General features: G+C 48.0%; 1 long non-coding RNA gene across 1 annotated transcript; it reads left to right on the top strand.

Moving 5' to 3' along the window:
* The first annotated feature begins 10,868 nt into the window (after positions 1-10,868).
* On the top strand, positions 10,869-14,096 carry LOC144580598 (uncharacterized). The gene is made up of 2 exons (XR_013530519.1): positions 10,869-13,468; positions 13,568-14,096. It is a non-coding gene; the product is annotated as an uncharacterized LOC144580598 (long non-coding RNA).
* The last annotated feature ends 923 nt before the right edge of the window (positions 14,097-15,019 follow it).

The following is a 15,019-nucleotide window of genomic DNA, read 5'->3' as shown; positions in this document are numbered from 1 at the left end:
CCTATAATCCCAGCACTTTGGTGTGCCGAGGCGGGTGGATCACAAGGTCAAGAGATCGAGACCATCCTGGTCAATGAGGTGAAACCCCTGTCTCTAATAAAAATACAAAAATTAATTGGGCATGGTGGTGCGTGCCTGTAGTCCCAGCTACTCAGGAGGCTGAGGCAGGAGAATTGCTTGAACCCAGAAGGCGGAGGTTGCGGTGAGCCGAGATCGTGCCATTGCACTCCAGTCTGGGTATCAACAGTGAAACTCCGTCTCAAAAAAAAAATAGACATTTGTTTGTTCTTGTCCTTAGTCAACTTCTATTTGTAGGTAACAATCTCTGCTGTTTTATCTCTTTATAGTTTACTAATAAGTAATCTATTAATAAATATTTATTACTAATAAGTAATTCTTTTATATATATATATATTTTTTTTTTTTTTTTTTTTTTTTGAGACGAAGTTTCGCCATTGTTACCCAGACTGGAGTGCAATGGCACAATCTCAGCTCACCGCAACCTCCGCCTTCTGGGTTCAAGCAATTCTCCTGCCTCAGCCTCCCGAGTAGCTGGGACTACAGGCACATGCCACCATGCCCAGCTAATTTTTGTATTTTTAGTAGAGACAGGGTTTCACCTCGTTGACCAGGATGGTCTCGATCTCTTGACCTCGTGATCCACCCACCTCAGCCTCCCAAAGTGCTGGTATTATAGGTGTGAGCCACCGCACCCAACCAATAAATAATTCTTAATGTTATGGAATACTTATTCTATTTTAAAGGGGAAGAAACAGGTTTAAAATCCTATTAAAAGCCAGGCGCAGTGGCTTATGCCTGTAATCGAAGCACTTTGGGAGGCCAAGGCGGTTGGATAACCTGAGGTCAGGAGTTCGAGACCAACCTGGTCGATATGGTAAACCTCTGTCTCTACTAGAAATACAAAAATTAGCTGGGCATGGTGGCGCATGCCTGTAATCGCACTACTGCACTCCAGCCTATGGGACAAGAGCAGGGCTTTATTTAAAAAAAAAAAAAAAAATTGGCCGGGCGCGGTGGTTCATGCCTATAATCCCAGCACTTTGAGAGGCCGAGGTGGGTGGATCACGAGGTCAAGAGATCGAGACCATTCTGGTCAACAAGGTGAAACCCCGTCTCCACTAAAAATACAAAAATTAGCTGGGCATGGTGGCCCACGCCTGTAGTCCCAGCTACTTGGGAGGCTGAGGCAAGAGAATTGCTTGAACCCAGGAGGTGGAGGTTCCGGTGAGCTGAGATCGTGCCATTGCACTCCAGTCTGGGTAACAATGGTGAAACTTCGTCTCAAAAAAAAAAATTAAAAGGAAAATGACAAGTGATATTTAATTGAATTTTATGTGTCCCAGTCTTTTCACTCTATACTTTGTGTTACCAACAGCTAAGCAAGAGTTGAAGAGCCTGGATGAAAGCTCATTTTCACTCTTCATAGCTCTGTCTCCAGAACTCCCTAGGCTGTGCACCCACAAATTATTTCTTCTGCATTGAAAATTAAAGCAGATAGTCATACACATGATGTGGCACTACATTCTTCCAAATAGGTTCCTGGGTGCTGAGGCTGGGAACCCCACTGTCCAGTAGAAAAAAAAATCGGTTCACAGAAGAGTCCATGACACACGGGCTAGAACTGCCCAGCAGTGGTCATTAGAGAGGTCAACTGAAGAGAGGAAGGCAGTGGAGCTGTTGGGCTTGCTCTAGAAAGCAGGGTGCAGGGCCAGCTGAATAAGGAGCCTATTGTTGAGATATGAGGAGTGCCATGAACCCACACTGGTCCCTGAGAAGTAACAACAGGTTTATCCAGTTACGGACACCAAGCAGAAAGGCTTCCCTAGAGGTTGCACATAGGCCGCAACTAAAATACCAGGATTTGGATAAAGGGAGGGTTGAACATTGAGGGGGAAACAGGAAGTTCAGGACATCACTGAACATATGCTTAGGAAAAGAAAAAAAACTTGGCCAGGCACGGTGGCTCACGTCTGTAATACCAGCACTTTGGGAGGCCGAGGCACGCAATCGCAAGGTCAGAAGTTCCAGACCAGCCTGGCTAACATGGTAAAACCCCGCCTCTACTAAAAATACAAAAATTAGCTGCGCATGGTGGCATGCACCTATAATCCCAGCTACTCAGGAGGCTAAGGCAGATAATTGCTTGAAAGCAGAAGGCAGAGGTTGCAGTGAGCCAAGATCATGCCACTGCACTCCAGCCTAGCTGAAAGAGTGAAACTCTGTCTCAAAAAAAAGTTTCTTCCACTCTTTTACGAAGTATTGATTGAAAGGAGTGCTGCTGAAACTGTAACCGAAGGAAGCATTATGCTTCAGAAGAATCTCGAGGCAAAGTATTGCAAGCTACAGTAGTCACTGTTTGGGTTCTAAGGAAAGGGTGAAGAGATTCAACCTGTTTTTCTGAAAGTTGGAGATGAAGTTCTTCTCTCAGAATATTGGAGGCACCAAAGTAGTTCTTTTTTTTTAATTTCCATAGCACCTAGGTAGTTCTAGATGACAAGAATTGTTTCCTATTTAGAGATAATGATGTTCTTGGAAAGTACATTGACTGAAATAAGTCACTGTTGAAATGGCATCAACATGAAGCTGCCCGTTCTACGGAAGTTCTGAAATCTTTTGTTATATAAATGTCTGTATCTTTTTTTTTTTTTTTGAGATGGAGTTTCGCTGTTGTTACCCAGACTGGAGTGCAATGGCACGGCTCTCCGCAACCTCCGCCTCCTGGGTTCAAGCAATTCTCCTGCCTCAGCCTCCCGAGTAGCTGGGACTACAAGTGTGCACCACCATGCCCAGCTAATTTTTGTTTTTTGTTTTTTTTTTGAGACGGAGTTTCGCTCGTTACCCAGGCTGGAGTGCAATGGTGCGATCTCGGCTCTCCGCAACCTCCGCCTCCTGGGTTCAGGCAATTCTCCCGCCTCAGCCTCCTGAGTAGCTGGGATTACAGGCACGCGCCACCATGCCCAGCTAATTTTTGTATTTTCAGTAGAGACGGGGTTTCACCATGTTGACCAGGATGATCTCGATCTCTTGACCTCATGATCCACCCACCTCAGCCTCCCAAAGTGCTGGGATTATAGGCGTGAGCCACCGCGCCCGGCCGAAATTTCTGTATCTTGCTTTTATAATAAACTAATGATAACTAACAAAACAATAAATAAATAAAAACAATGTTTCATTGGGAGGATGGGGATTGGTGAAGATTAGAGCCACCATTAAAAACCTAAAGAACATGGCCAGGCTTTAGCTCCTCCAGATTTGATATGCTGGGCACAGGAACACAGCAGCCACAGTGACAGACATGGAAGTGACATGTGAGCTCAGCAGCATGGAGTCCCACTCACCAAGGCAGATCCAGCTACTGCAGCCTCTGGATGTCCAACTTGTCAGCAACAGGGAGCAACACTGAGACTTTGATAGGCACTGTTCAGCCAGGCACAGTGGCTTACTCCTGTAATCTCAGCACTTTGGGAGTCCAAGGTGGGCAGATCATGAGGTCAGGAGTTTGAGACCAGCCTGGCTAACATGGTGAAACCCCGTCTCTACCAAAAATACAAAAAAATTAGCCATGTGTGCTGTAATCCCAGCTACTCAGGAGGCTGAGGCAGGAGAATCGCTTGACACTCCGCCTGGGCAACAGAGCGAGACTTCATCTCAAAAAAAAAAAAATATATATATATATATATGTATATACACATACATATATACCTTTCAAATCTGCAACTGTGAGAAATGTAATTGGCCAGTGGTCCCAGCTGCTGTGCTCTGAAACCCATCATTGTGTTCACTGTGAGGCCATACTCCCTAAGGGTTGCTCCCAGCCAACGTGTGAGCTTGGCAGAGATGTTCCCATTTCTGGGAGGGTCTGCTTCTTTCTTTTCTTTTCTTTTTTTTTTGAAACAGAGTCTGGCTCTGTAACCCTGGCTGGAGTGCAGTGGCCCAATCTTGGCTCCTGTAACCTCCGCCTCCTGGGTTCAAGTGATTCTCCTCCCTCAGCCTCCCAAGTAGCTGGGACTACAGGCATGTGACACCATGGCCAGCTAGTTTTTTGTATTTTCAGTAGAGACTGCGTTTCACTGTGTTAGCTAGGATAGTCTTGATCTCCTGACCTCATGATCCACCCGCCTCAGCCTCCCAAAGCAAAGCATTGGGATTACAGGCGTGAGCCACTGCTCCCAGCCTTCTTTTTTCTTTTTGAGACTGAGTCTTGCTCTATCACCCACGCTGGAGTGCAGTGGCACCATCTCTATTCATTGCAACCTCCGCCTCCTGGGTTTAAGCAGTTCTCCTGCCTCAGCCTCCAGGGTAGCTGGGATTACAGGAACAAGCCACCATGCCTGGCTAATTTTTGTATTTTTAGTAGAGGTGCAGTTTTGCCATATTGGCCAGGCTGGTCTGGAACTCACGACCTCAGGTGATCTGCCGGCCTTGGCCTCCCAAAGTTCTGGGATTACCAGCATGAGCCACCACACCCGACCTGGCTTTACTCCTAGTAAGTGTTTTGCATGACTAATGCTATCTGGAAAGTGCTTCTCAGAGAACCCAGAATGACACACCAGCAGGCAATGTCGGAGCAGACAGTGGAAACTGGCTGGGCTAAGCTGGTTCTCCTAACCACAGTGCTATTCCCAAAGCGGGTCTCAAAAAAAATAGGACTGCTCCTATACATAGGACTGCTCCAAAAATTATTGCTGATTAAGTGAATGAATATAAAAATGACAATATTGACAAGGAGTTAATTTTCCCAGGGGAAACCAGAAAATGTTGAGACTTGGGGGAAGGACATTAACAGATAAGAACAAAATTTCAAGGTAAAAGTGTTAAAACTTTATGGGTCAATGTTACTTCTGTTTGATCTTCAAGTCTTGGATATGGCAAAGGTCAGGAAGTTACCTAAGGAAAAGAACACCCCACAGGGATGCTCCCTATGTGCCCAAATCATGCTTAGCACTGGAAAGGTAATTGTGAGGTCATTGAAGGCCCCACCTCTGTCAGCTTTTGCTTGGGGATTATATTATACCCTTGCTAAAAACCCTCCAAGAGATTCCCTTTGCATTTAAGCCTAATGCAATTGTTTTCTATTTAGCCCATCTGTTCTTTGTTACTTTATTCCTATCCTTTTTGCCTTATTTTGGATTAATCAAATGTAATACTTTTCATTTCAGTGTTTTTTTTCTTCTTTTGAGACAGAGTCTCATTCTGTTGCTCAGGCTGGAGTGCAGTGGCACAATCTCAGCTCACTGCAATCTCTGTCTCCCTGGTTCAAGCAATTCTCGTGCCTCAGCCTCCCTAATAGCCGGGATTACAGGTGCACACCACCATGCACTGGTAGTTTTTGTATTTTTATTATTTTTTATTTGTATTTGTATTTTTTTGAGACAGAGTCTCACTCTGTCTCCCAGGCTGGAGTGCAGTGGCACGATCTCGGGCCTCTGCAACCTGTGCCTCCCAGGTTCCAGAGATTCTCCTGCCTCAGCCTCCCAAGTAGCTGGGACTACAGGCACATGCTACCACACCCAGCTAATTTTTTGTATTTTTTAGTAGAGACAGGGTTTCACCATGTTGGCCAGGTCCTGAACTCCTGACCTCAAGTGATCTGCCCACCTCAGCCTCCCAAAGTGCTAGGATTACAGGCATGAGCCACTGCACCCGGCCAATGTTTGTATTTTTAGTCAAAATGGAATTTCTCCATGTTGGCCAGGCTGATCTCGAGCTCCTGACTTCAAGTGATCTGCCTGCCTCAGCCTCCCAAAGTGCTGGGATTACTGGCATGAGCCACTGTGCCCGGATTGTTTTTTCTCTTCTGTTAGCTTTACACTTACACATTCATGTGCTGTTTTAGTGCTCACCCTAAATTCTTGGGCCTAGGTAGTATAATCTGCATCCTTGATGATATGCTATGTGCTATGGGAGTCACATATTTTACTTTTAGATATGTTCTAAGTCTGTCATTATGATTGTCTAAAATAATTAGTGGTATTAATTGTCCCCATATTGACCTTTCCAGTGCTCCTACTTCCTGGAGTCCTAGGCTACCAACTGGGATCACTTTCCGTCAGCCTAGGTTTGAGAAGTAGAAAAGTTCCTTTTTAAAGTTTCCTTTCTTGTTAAAGAATAAGTGTGCTAATAACTTCGTTAAGCCTGTCCTATGTAGTTGTTAAACATGCTGTGCTTACAGGCATGTAGTACATTCTATGTCCTTGTACTTTAACAAAGGTATCTGTGCTGGACGTGCTCACAGGCATATCCCAGCTCTCCATTGCTTTTACCTGTTTAGAAGAGTTTTAAGTTATTAGCCAATCAGGTTTTAGTTTAGATTGTGAGGTCTGGCTCCAGCCAGCGGAGATCAGACACAGTGATAAGGGACAACCCCAAATTTGTAAGAAATAAATGTGTTTTTCCTTTGTTCAGTGTGCTCTCATGGCAAGATGGCTAGTAAGAGTACATTTACTGCAGTCCAGGAAGTAAAACTTGAGTGACTGAAAGATCCTTTGTCTCAGTGCCCTGAGCATCTATTTCCAACACTAGGGTAATGCAAGTCAGCTGGCAATGAATTCTCTAGGCTTTTGTATGTCTGAAAATGTCTTTATTTCACCTCCTTTAAAAAAAATAGACCCTTAGGGCCAGGCGTGGTGGCTCACGCCTATAATCACAGCACTTTGTGAGGCTGAGGCGGGTGGATCACGAGGTCAAGAGATCGAGACCATCCTGGTCAACGAGGTGAAACCCCATCTCTACTAAAAATACAAAACTTAGCTGGGGATGGTGGCGCGTGCCTGTAGTCCCAGCTACTTGGGAGGCTGAGGCAGGAGAATTGCTTGAACCCAGGAGGCGGAGGTTGCGGTGAGCCGAGATCGCGCCATTGCACTCCAGCCTGGGTAACAAGAGCGAAACTCCGGCTCAAAAAAAAAAAAAATAGACCCTGGCTGGGCTCAGTGGTTCATGCCTGTAATCCCAGCACTTTGGGAGGCCGAGGCAGGTGGATCACCTGAGGTCAGGAATTCGAGACGAACCTGACCAACATAGAGAAACCCCGTCTCTACTAAAAATACAAAATTAGCTGGGTGTGGCGGCAGATGTCTGTAATCTCAGCTACTTGGGAGGCTGAGGCAGGAGAATCAGTTGAACCTGGGAGGCAGGGGTTACAGTGAGCCAAGATCCTGCCACTGTACTCCAGCATAGGTAGTATGAGCAAAACTCTGTATCAAAAAAAAAAGGCCGGGCGCAGTAGCTCAAGCCTGTAATCCCAGCACTTTGGGAGGCCGAGGCAGGCGGATCACGAGGTCAAGAGATCGAGACCATCGTGGTCAACATGTGAAACCTCGTCTCTAAAATACAAATACAAAAATACTAAAAATACGCCGGGCGCAGTGGCTCAAGCCTGTAATCCCAGCACTTTGGGAGGCTGAGGCGGGTGGATCACGAGGTCAACAGATCGAGACCATCCTGGTCAACATGGTGAAACCCCGTCTCTACTAAAAATACAAAAAATTAGCTGGGCATGGTGGTGCGTGCCCATAATCCCAGCTACTCAGGAGGCTGAGGCAGGAGAATTGCCTGAACCCAGGAGGCAGAGGTTGCGGTGAGCCGAGATCGCGCCATTGCACTCCAGCCTGGGTAACATAACAAGAGTGAAACTCCGTCTCAAAAAAAAAAAAGACCCAATTGTATTTTTAAAAATTTTGTATTAACATAAAAGTTACAATTTTACCTTTTTTTTTTTTTTTTTTTTTGAGACGGGCTTTTTTTGTAGATAGGAGCTGTCATTCAGGCTGGAGTGCAGTGGTGCAATCATAGCTCACTACAGCCTCAGATCTTGGACTGAAGCCATTTCCCCACCTCAGCCTCCTGAGTAGCTGGGACCACAGGAATGTGCCCTCACACTCAGCTAATTTTTTATTTTTGGTAGAGGTGGAGTCTTACTATATTGCCCAGGCTGGTTCGGAACTCCTGGAGTCAAGTAGTTCTGCCTCAGCCTTCCAAAGTGCTGGAATTACAAGCATATGCCACCACAACTGGTCTCATGGAACTTCTCGAATCTATAGGTTGTTTTCTTTCATCAATCTGGGAAAACACATGACATTGCCTCCTCAAATATTGAGCCTGCCCTATTCTCTTTCTCCTCTCCTTTTGAGACTACATTTTGACCGTGTCCTACATATCTCTTATTTTTTAAAATTCTTTTCCTTCTGTTTTTGTTTTGTTTTATTTAGGTATTTTCTGTTAACCTGTGGCCAGTTCACTAATTCTGTCTTCTGCAATGTCCTGTCTGCTATTGAAATTATATAATAATTTTTTTCTTTTGGAGATGGAGTCTCACTCTCTCACCAGGCTGGAGTACAGTGGCACAATTTCAGCTCACTGCATCCTCTGCCTTCCGGGCTCAAGTGATTCTTGTGCCTCAGCCTTCCAAGTAGCTGTGACCAAGGCACACACCACCACGCCCAGCTAATTTTTGTAGTTTTAGTATAGACAGGGTTTTGCCTTGTGGGCCAGACTGATCTGGAACTCCTGGGCTCAAGTGATCTGCCTGCCAGCCTCGGCCTCAAAGTGCTGGGATTATAGGCCACCGTGACTTGCCATCATAATAAATTTTAAATTTAAATTTAATTAATTAATTAATTAATTTATTTATTTATTTTGAGACGGAGTTTCGCTATTGTTACCCAGACTGGAGTGCAATGGCACGATCTCGGCTCACCGCAACCTCTGCCTCCTGGGTTCAGGCAATTCTCCTGCCTCAGCCTCCCGAGTAGCTGGGACTACAGGCACGCACCACCATGCCCAGCTAATTTTTGTATTTTTAGTAGAGACGGGGTTTCACCTCGTTGACCAGGATGGTCTCAATTTCTTGACCTCGTGATCCACCCTCCTCAGCCTCCCAAAGTGTTGTGATTATAGGCGTGACAGGCCTAATTTTAATTTTAATTCACTGTAGAATGTCCATTTGTTTTTTTGTTTGTTTGTGTTTTTTTTTTGAGATAGACTTTCTCTCTTGTTATCTTTTTATCGGCATGTTCTAGCAATGAATAAAAAATAGAGGCTCTGGATGATGTAATTTTTCTTTCAAAATGGTTGAAGTTTTCTTCTTACAGACAGAGTAGTGGTGGATCACCTTAATCTCATTGAGGCATGTTTTGGGCTTTATTGGGATTGGTCTATTGCAGTTTTGTGCTTTATTCTAGGGCAAGGTCCTTATTCCTAGGGTGTTGTACTTTCCCCTGGGATGTGGCCTTTATTCCTAGGGTGTAGCCCTTTTAAGGCCTCAGTTAAAAGCCCAGAGTGTTTGCCAAGGTTTTTATACCTTAGCAGGGTTTAAACTTTAACACTGATTTCCCCAGCACTTGTGGGGCTGCTGAAGCTTCTGTTCAGTTATTACTCTCCTAGCTATTGTTTGCTTCTGATTTTGTTAAAGTCTCATTATGTGCATGCACAGTTAGGAGTCAGCAAGTGACTTGAGAAACATTTCTTCACAGATTTTTGGCATTTTGGCTCTATCTCTGTGGTTTCTAAGGGTCTGCAGTGTTTTGACCCTTATCTCACTTTGGGGCTCTGAACTCTCACCTGTATATTTTTAGCCCAATAAAGATGGTTACTTTCAGCCGGGTGCAGTGGCTCATGCCTGTAATCCCAGCACTTTGGGAGGCCACGGGGAGTGGATTAGGAGGTCAAGAGATCAAGACCACCCTGGCCAACATGGTGAACCCTCGTATCTACTAAAAATACAAAAATCAGCTGGGCGTGATGGCACATGCCTGTAGTCCCAGCTACTCAGGAGGCTGAGACAGGAGACTCACTTGAACCCTGGAGGTGGAGGTTGCGGTAAGCGGAGATTGTGTCACTGCACTCCAGCCTGGTGACAGAGCAAGACTCTGTCTGAAGAAAAAAAAAATATTATTACTTTCTGTTTGGAAAACTCTGCCCCTACCGCAAAAGCTCTCTCTCTCTTTCCCTCCCCCACAAAGAGGCTCCCTTATCTCTCACTTTACATACCGGCCATAGCCCTCCCGCCGCCCAGCTTCCCGCCCAGCAGTTCAAACTGACCAACAGTTGCCCACCACCTCGGCTTTTGGCTTCCCCACCCCCAGCCCTTCAGCCCCCTATAAAACAACCCTGCCCCTCTGAGCAGCGCGGCCATTTTTCCTTTTCGTCCCGGCTGGCCTGCCCGGAGGCTCTTTCCTCTCAATAAAGCCTGAACTTAAGGAATTTCCTCTAGCCTGCGGTCCGGTTTCTTTCCCAATGAGCCCAGTCTTCCCGCAGAGGGTAGGTCGGACAAATGGTGCCGGAAACCCGGGACGGGAGCTGAGGCCGTTGGCCCGGCCACGGCCCCCCTCCCCGACCTACCCAACACTGGCCCTGCCACCTCCACGTTCCGATTAAGGTAAGCCAAGTTTTTCTTGCTTTGCCTTCCCCCGCTTCCCGTCTCCTCTTCCTACGGCACGGTGCAGTTGCTCCCTCTCCGGTGTTCCGCACGGACTCCTTGCCTAGTCTCGGCCGAGCCAAGGTAGTCTTCCGTTCCGGCTCCAGGAGCCTTCCGAGGGACAGCCGCCAGACGGGGGACGCCCCTCTGACCGCTTCCCTTTCCGTACTTAATTGTACTCCGGGGAATTTGCAACGAACGGGGACGCCTTTTCATTGCATCTGCCCATCCGCGCCGGAGAGTCTGTAGCTGCGCCTGCCATGGGAAATTCGGAGTCCAAAATACCTCTGAGCACCCCCCTTGGGTGCTTGCTGCGAATTTTACCAAATTGGGATATTCCCAAACCCTCAGAAAGAAAAAGCTTATCTTCCTGTCTCAGGTGGCTTGGCCCCAATACAAACTCAGTAACCAGTCACATTGGCCCCCGACTGGCACTTTTGATTTCAACACCCTCCGAGATCTCGACGATTTTTGTCGCCGCGCGGGCAAGGACAATGAAATTCCTTACGTCCAGGCTTTTTGGGACCTCCGTACCCACCCCGACCTATGTTCTTCCTGCTCCACCTACCAAATCCTCTTATCTCGAACCCCCCGTAAATCTTCCTCCACTACCTCTCCCCCTCCCTACTCCTCACCGGAGGATCTGCCTGAACATCTGTCCTCTCCTGCCAATCTCAGCAACCAGTCGCCATCAACGGCACGCCCTTCCCCCACTCCCTCTGCACCTCCTACCTCAGAGGCCATGCCTCGCTCTCCCTCTACTCCCTCCGAGCCCCCTCCCTCAGAGGCCACACTTCCTCTTGCCTCTCCGGTGGCGGCCCACACCCGCTCTCACCAGCCAGCTATCCTGGCCCCACTCCGAGAAGTAGCAGGCGCAGAAGGTTTAGTCAGGGTCCATGTTCCTTTCTCACTCCAAGACCTGTCCCAAATTGAGAAACGTTTAGGATCCTTCTCAGCCAACCCGTCCACCTATATTAAAGAATTCCAATACCTCACTCAAACATAAGAAGCCCTAGTCCGGTACACTCGACTAGATCTAGCCTCCCATTTTATCTCCCAGTCAGCACCCGACATAAGAAAGAAACTAAAGAAAGCAGAAGAGGGGCCAGAGACTCCCATCCAAGACCTGGTAAAAATGGCCTTTAAAGTATTCAATGCCAGGGAAGATGCGGCTGAGGCTGCCCGCCAAACTCGCATGAAGCAGAAGGCTGCCCTCCAGACCCAAGCCCTAGTGGCGGCTCTAAGGCCGGCAGGGAACCAGAAGCCCAAGGCCGAAACCCATGCCCCTCCAGGGGCATGTTTCAAATGTGGAAAGGAAGGACACTGGTCCCGAGCCTGTCCACAACCATGGCCACCAACTAAGCCTTGCCCTATCTGTCGGCTCCCGGGACACTGGAAGTCAGACTGCCCCAGCTTCCCCAGGGTGCCGGTTCCTCAAAACAGACACACTGGCGTTACGCAGCCGGCGGTCACCCTCAGTAGGGAGGAGCCTGCTTGCCAGGAGCCGACCTCCGAGGGAGCTCCATTCCCCAGTCTACTAGGGCTGCTAGATGACTAGCGGGGCCCTGGCTTTCCGACTCCGGTTACCCTCACCGAGCCTAGGGTCACAAGACATGGGGGCTACCTACTCCGCACTTCCTTCTTATTCTGGCCATCTCACCCCTTCCCAGGTCTTAGTCATGGGAATCGATGGGACCCCGAGTATCCCCTATCAAACCCCACCACTCATGTGCTCATATAACTCCACTCCCTTCACCCACTCCTTTTTAGTAATCCCCACCTGCCCAGTTCCCTTTCTGGGGTGAGACATCCTTTCAAAGCTGAAGGCCGTCATAACCTTCCCCACCGCCAGCCCACACAGCCTTTTTCTCCTAGCCCTCAATACTCTGCCTCAGAACTCCAGACCCTCCAGTCTACCCCCGGGGTACAGTTCAAGGATGACTGGGCCTTCAAGCATAACCTCCTCATCCTCCCTGAAAAGCAAAGGTACCAGATAATCCAAGACATCCATAATTCACTCCACATTGGGCCTAAAGCCTTATACCAGTTCCTCCACCCACTTTTTCACCCCCACCGCCTCCTCAATACCATACAGGAAGTCCAGTCCTCATGTACTGTCTGCGTGAAAACTAATTCCCAGAGTTCCTGTCATCCCCGGCGCCAGCTTCATCAGCTACGCAGGTTCCTACCTGGCCAAGACTGGCAAATTGATTTCACCCATATGCCAAAGCACAAACAGTACCGGCATCTGCTAACCATTGTTGACACTTTTTCAGGCTGGATTGAAGCTTACCCCACAGCCTCTGAGTCTGCCGGGACAGTAGCCACTCATCTCATTCAAGACATCATCCCACGCTTTGGACTCCCAGCTACCATACAGTCAGACAACGGCCTAGCCTTTATCTCCAAAGTCACTAATGCCGTTTCTACCTCTCTAGGAATTCAGTAGAAGCTACATGCCGCCTACCATCCCCAGTCCTCTGGTAAGGTAGAACAGGCCAATGGCCTAATAAAGGAGCATCTGACCAAGCTCATGCTTGAGCTCCGCCAATCCTGGGTAACCTGACTTCCTATCGCCCTCACCAGAGTAAGAGCAAGCCCCCGGGGCCCATCACAGCTTAGCCCATTTGAGCTGCTGTATGGTTGCCCCTTCCTGCTTTCAACTCCCCCACCGCCAGAGACTACTCCTCTAGACAGCTACCTCCCCTACTTTACTCAGGATTAGGAGGAGGGGCACTAGTCCACTCTCACCTGGCCATAGCCCGACTGACCTCACAACTCCAAGCGGCTATTGATGACTCTACTGAGTCTTTAGCATCACTCCAACGACAGATCACCTCAGTTGCCCAAGTTGCCTTGCAGAACCGAAGAGCCCTGGACCTGCTCACTGCTGAATGAGGAGGGACCTGTATCTTCCTACAGGAAGAGTGCTGTTACTACATCAATGAATCCGGCCTAGTAGAAACCCGAATCGAGAGCCTCCAGAAACTCAAAACTAACCTGCAGAGTCAGAAGTTCTCGGCTGAAGCCACGGTGTGGTGGTCTTCCTCTATGTATACCCTCTTGTCCCCATTGCTTGGGCCCCTAGTAGCTGTTTGCCTAATCTTACTTATTGCTCCTTGCTTTCTACAGTTCCTATAGCGGCGCTTTCAAGAACTGACTCGAGTCACCATCCACCAGATGCTGCTCCAACCCTACCCTGAACGAGTGCAAGAAACAGACCTCTCCCCGAACATCCAGGCTCCTTAGGAAAAGAAACCTCTTCAGAACCCCCCCGTCGACCCTTGTCAGCAGGAAGTAGCCAGAGAGACAACCGACGCCCCTGACCCCCTCTTTTTCTTTTCTTTAAGGAGTCGGGAATGTTTGGAAAACTCTGCCCCTACCGCAAAAGCTCTCTCTCTCTTTCCCTCCCCCACAAAGAGGCTCCCTTATCTCTCACTTTACATACCGGCCATAGCCCTCCCGCCGCCCAGCTTCCCGCCCAGCAGTTCAAACTGACCAACAGTTGCCCACCACCTCGGCTTTTGGCTTCCCCACCCCCAGCCCTTCAGCCCCCTATAAAACAACCCTGCCCCTCTGAGCAGCGCGGCCATTTTTCCTTTTCGTCCCGGCTGGCCTGCCCGGAGGCTCTTTCCTCTCAATAAAGCCTGAACTTAAGGAATTTCCTCTAGCCTGCGGTCCGGTTTCTTTCCCAATGAGCCCAGTCTTCCCGCAGAGGGTAGGTCGGACACTTTCTAGAAGAGCTTGATTCCTCTGAGCCACAAATTGGACAGTATGCTTTAAAAAAAAATGTGAGGCTGGGCGTGGTGGTTCATGCCTGTAATCTCAGCACTTCAGGAGGCTGAGGCAGGTGGATCACCTAAGGTCAGGAGTTTGAGACCAGTCTGACCAATACGGTGAAACCCCATCTCCACTAAAAATACAAAAATAAGCCGGGCTTCGTGAGCAATGCCTGTAATCCCAGCTACTCAGGAGGTTAAGACAGGAGATTGCTCGAACCCAGGACATGGAGGTTGCATTAAGGCAAGATTGTGCCACTGCACTCTAGCCTGGGTGATGGAGCAAGATTCTGTCTCAAAAAAAATAAAGATAAAAATCGTGGCTGGAGCTTCCCTGGGTACACCACTTTTCTCAAGGATGGTAGCCTCTCATATCCTGACCGCATTGGTTTCTTTCTTATTCCTTCCAAAGATACTTTATATGCTTCATCTAGTTTTTATGGTTTTATTTCTGTGGAAATATAAACCTTAGTCATGTTTGAAATCAGAAGCATCCCCTATTACATGTGTGTATAGGGCCTTATATTGGCCAGGCCTAATGGCTTACACCTGTAATCCCAGTACTTTGAGAGGCTGAGGCAGAAGGATCATTTGAGCTCAGGTTCAAGACCAGCCTGGGCAACAGAGTGAGACTCTTTATTAAAAATAAATATAATAGCCGGGCGCGGTGGCTCACGCCTGTAATCCCAGGACTTTGGGAGGCCGAGGCGGGTGGATCACAAGGTCAAGAGATCAAGACCATCCTGTTCAACATGGTGAAACCCCATTTTCTCTACTAAAAATATGAAAAATTAGCTGGGCATGG

This window comes from Callithrix jacchus, chromosome 20, assembly GCF_049354715.1.
Source record: "Callithrix jacchus isolate 240 chromosome 20, calJac240_pri, whole genome shotgun sequence".
NCBI lineage: Eukaryota > Metazoa > Chordata > Mammalia > Primates > Cebidae > Callithrix > Callithrix jacchus.
Note: the sequence above shows the minus strand (reverse complement) of the source record. Positions and strands in the feature narration are given on the sequence as shown.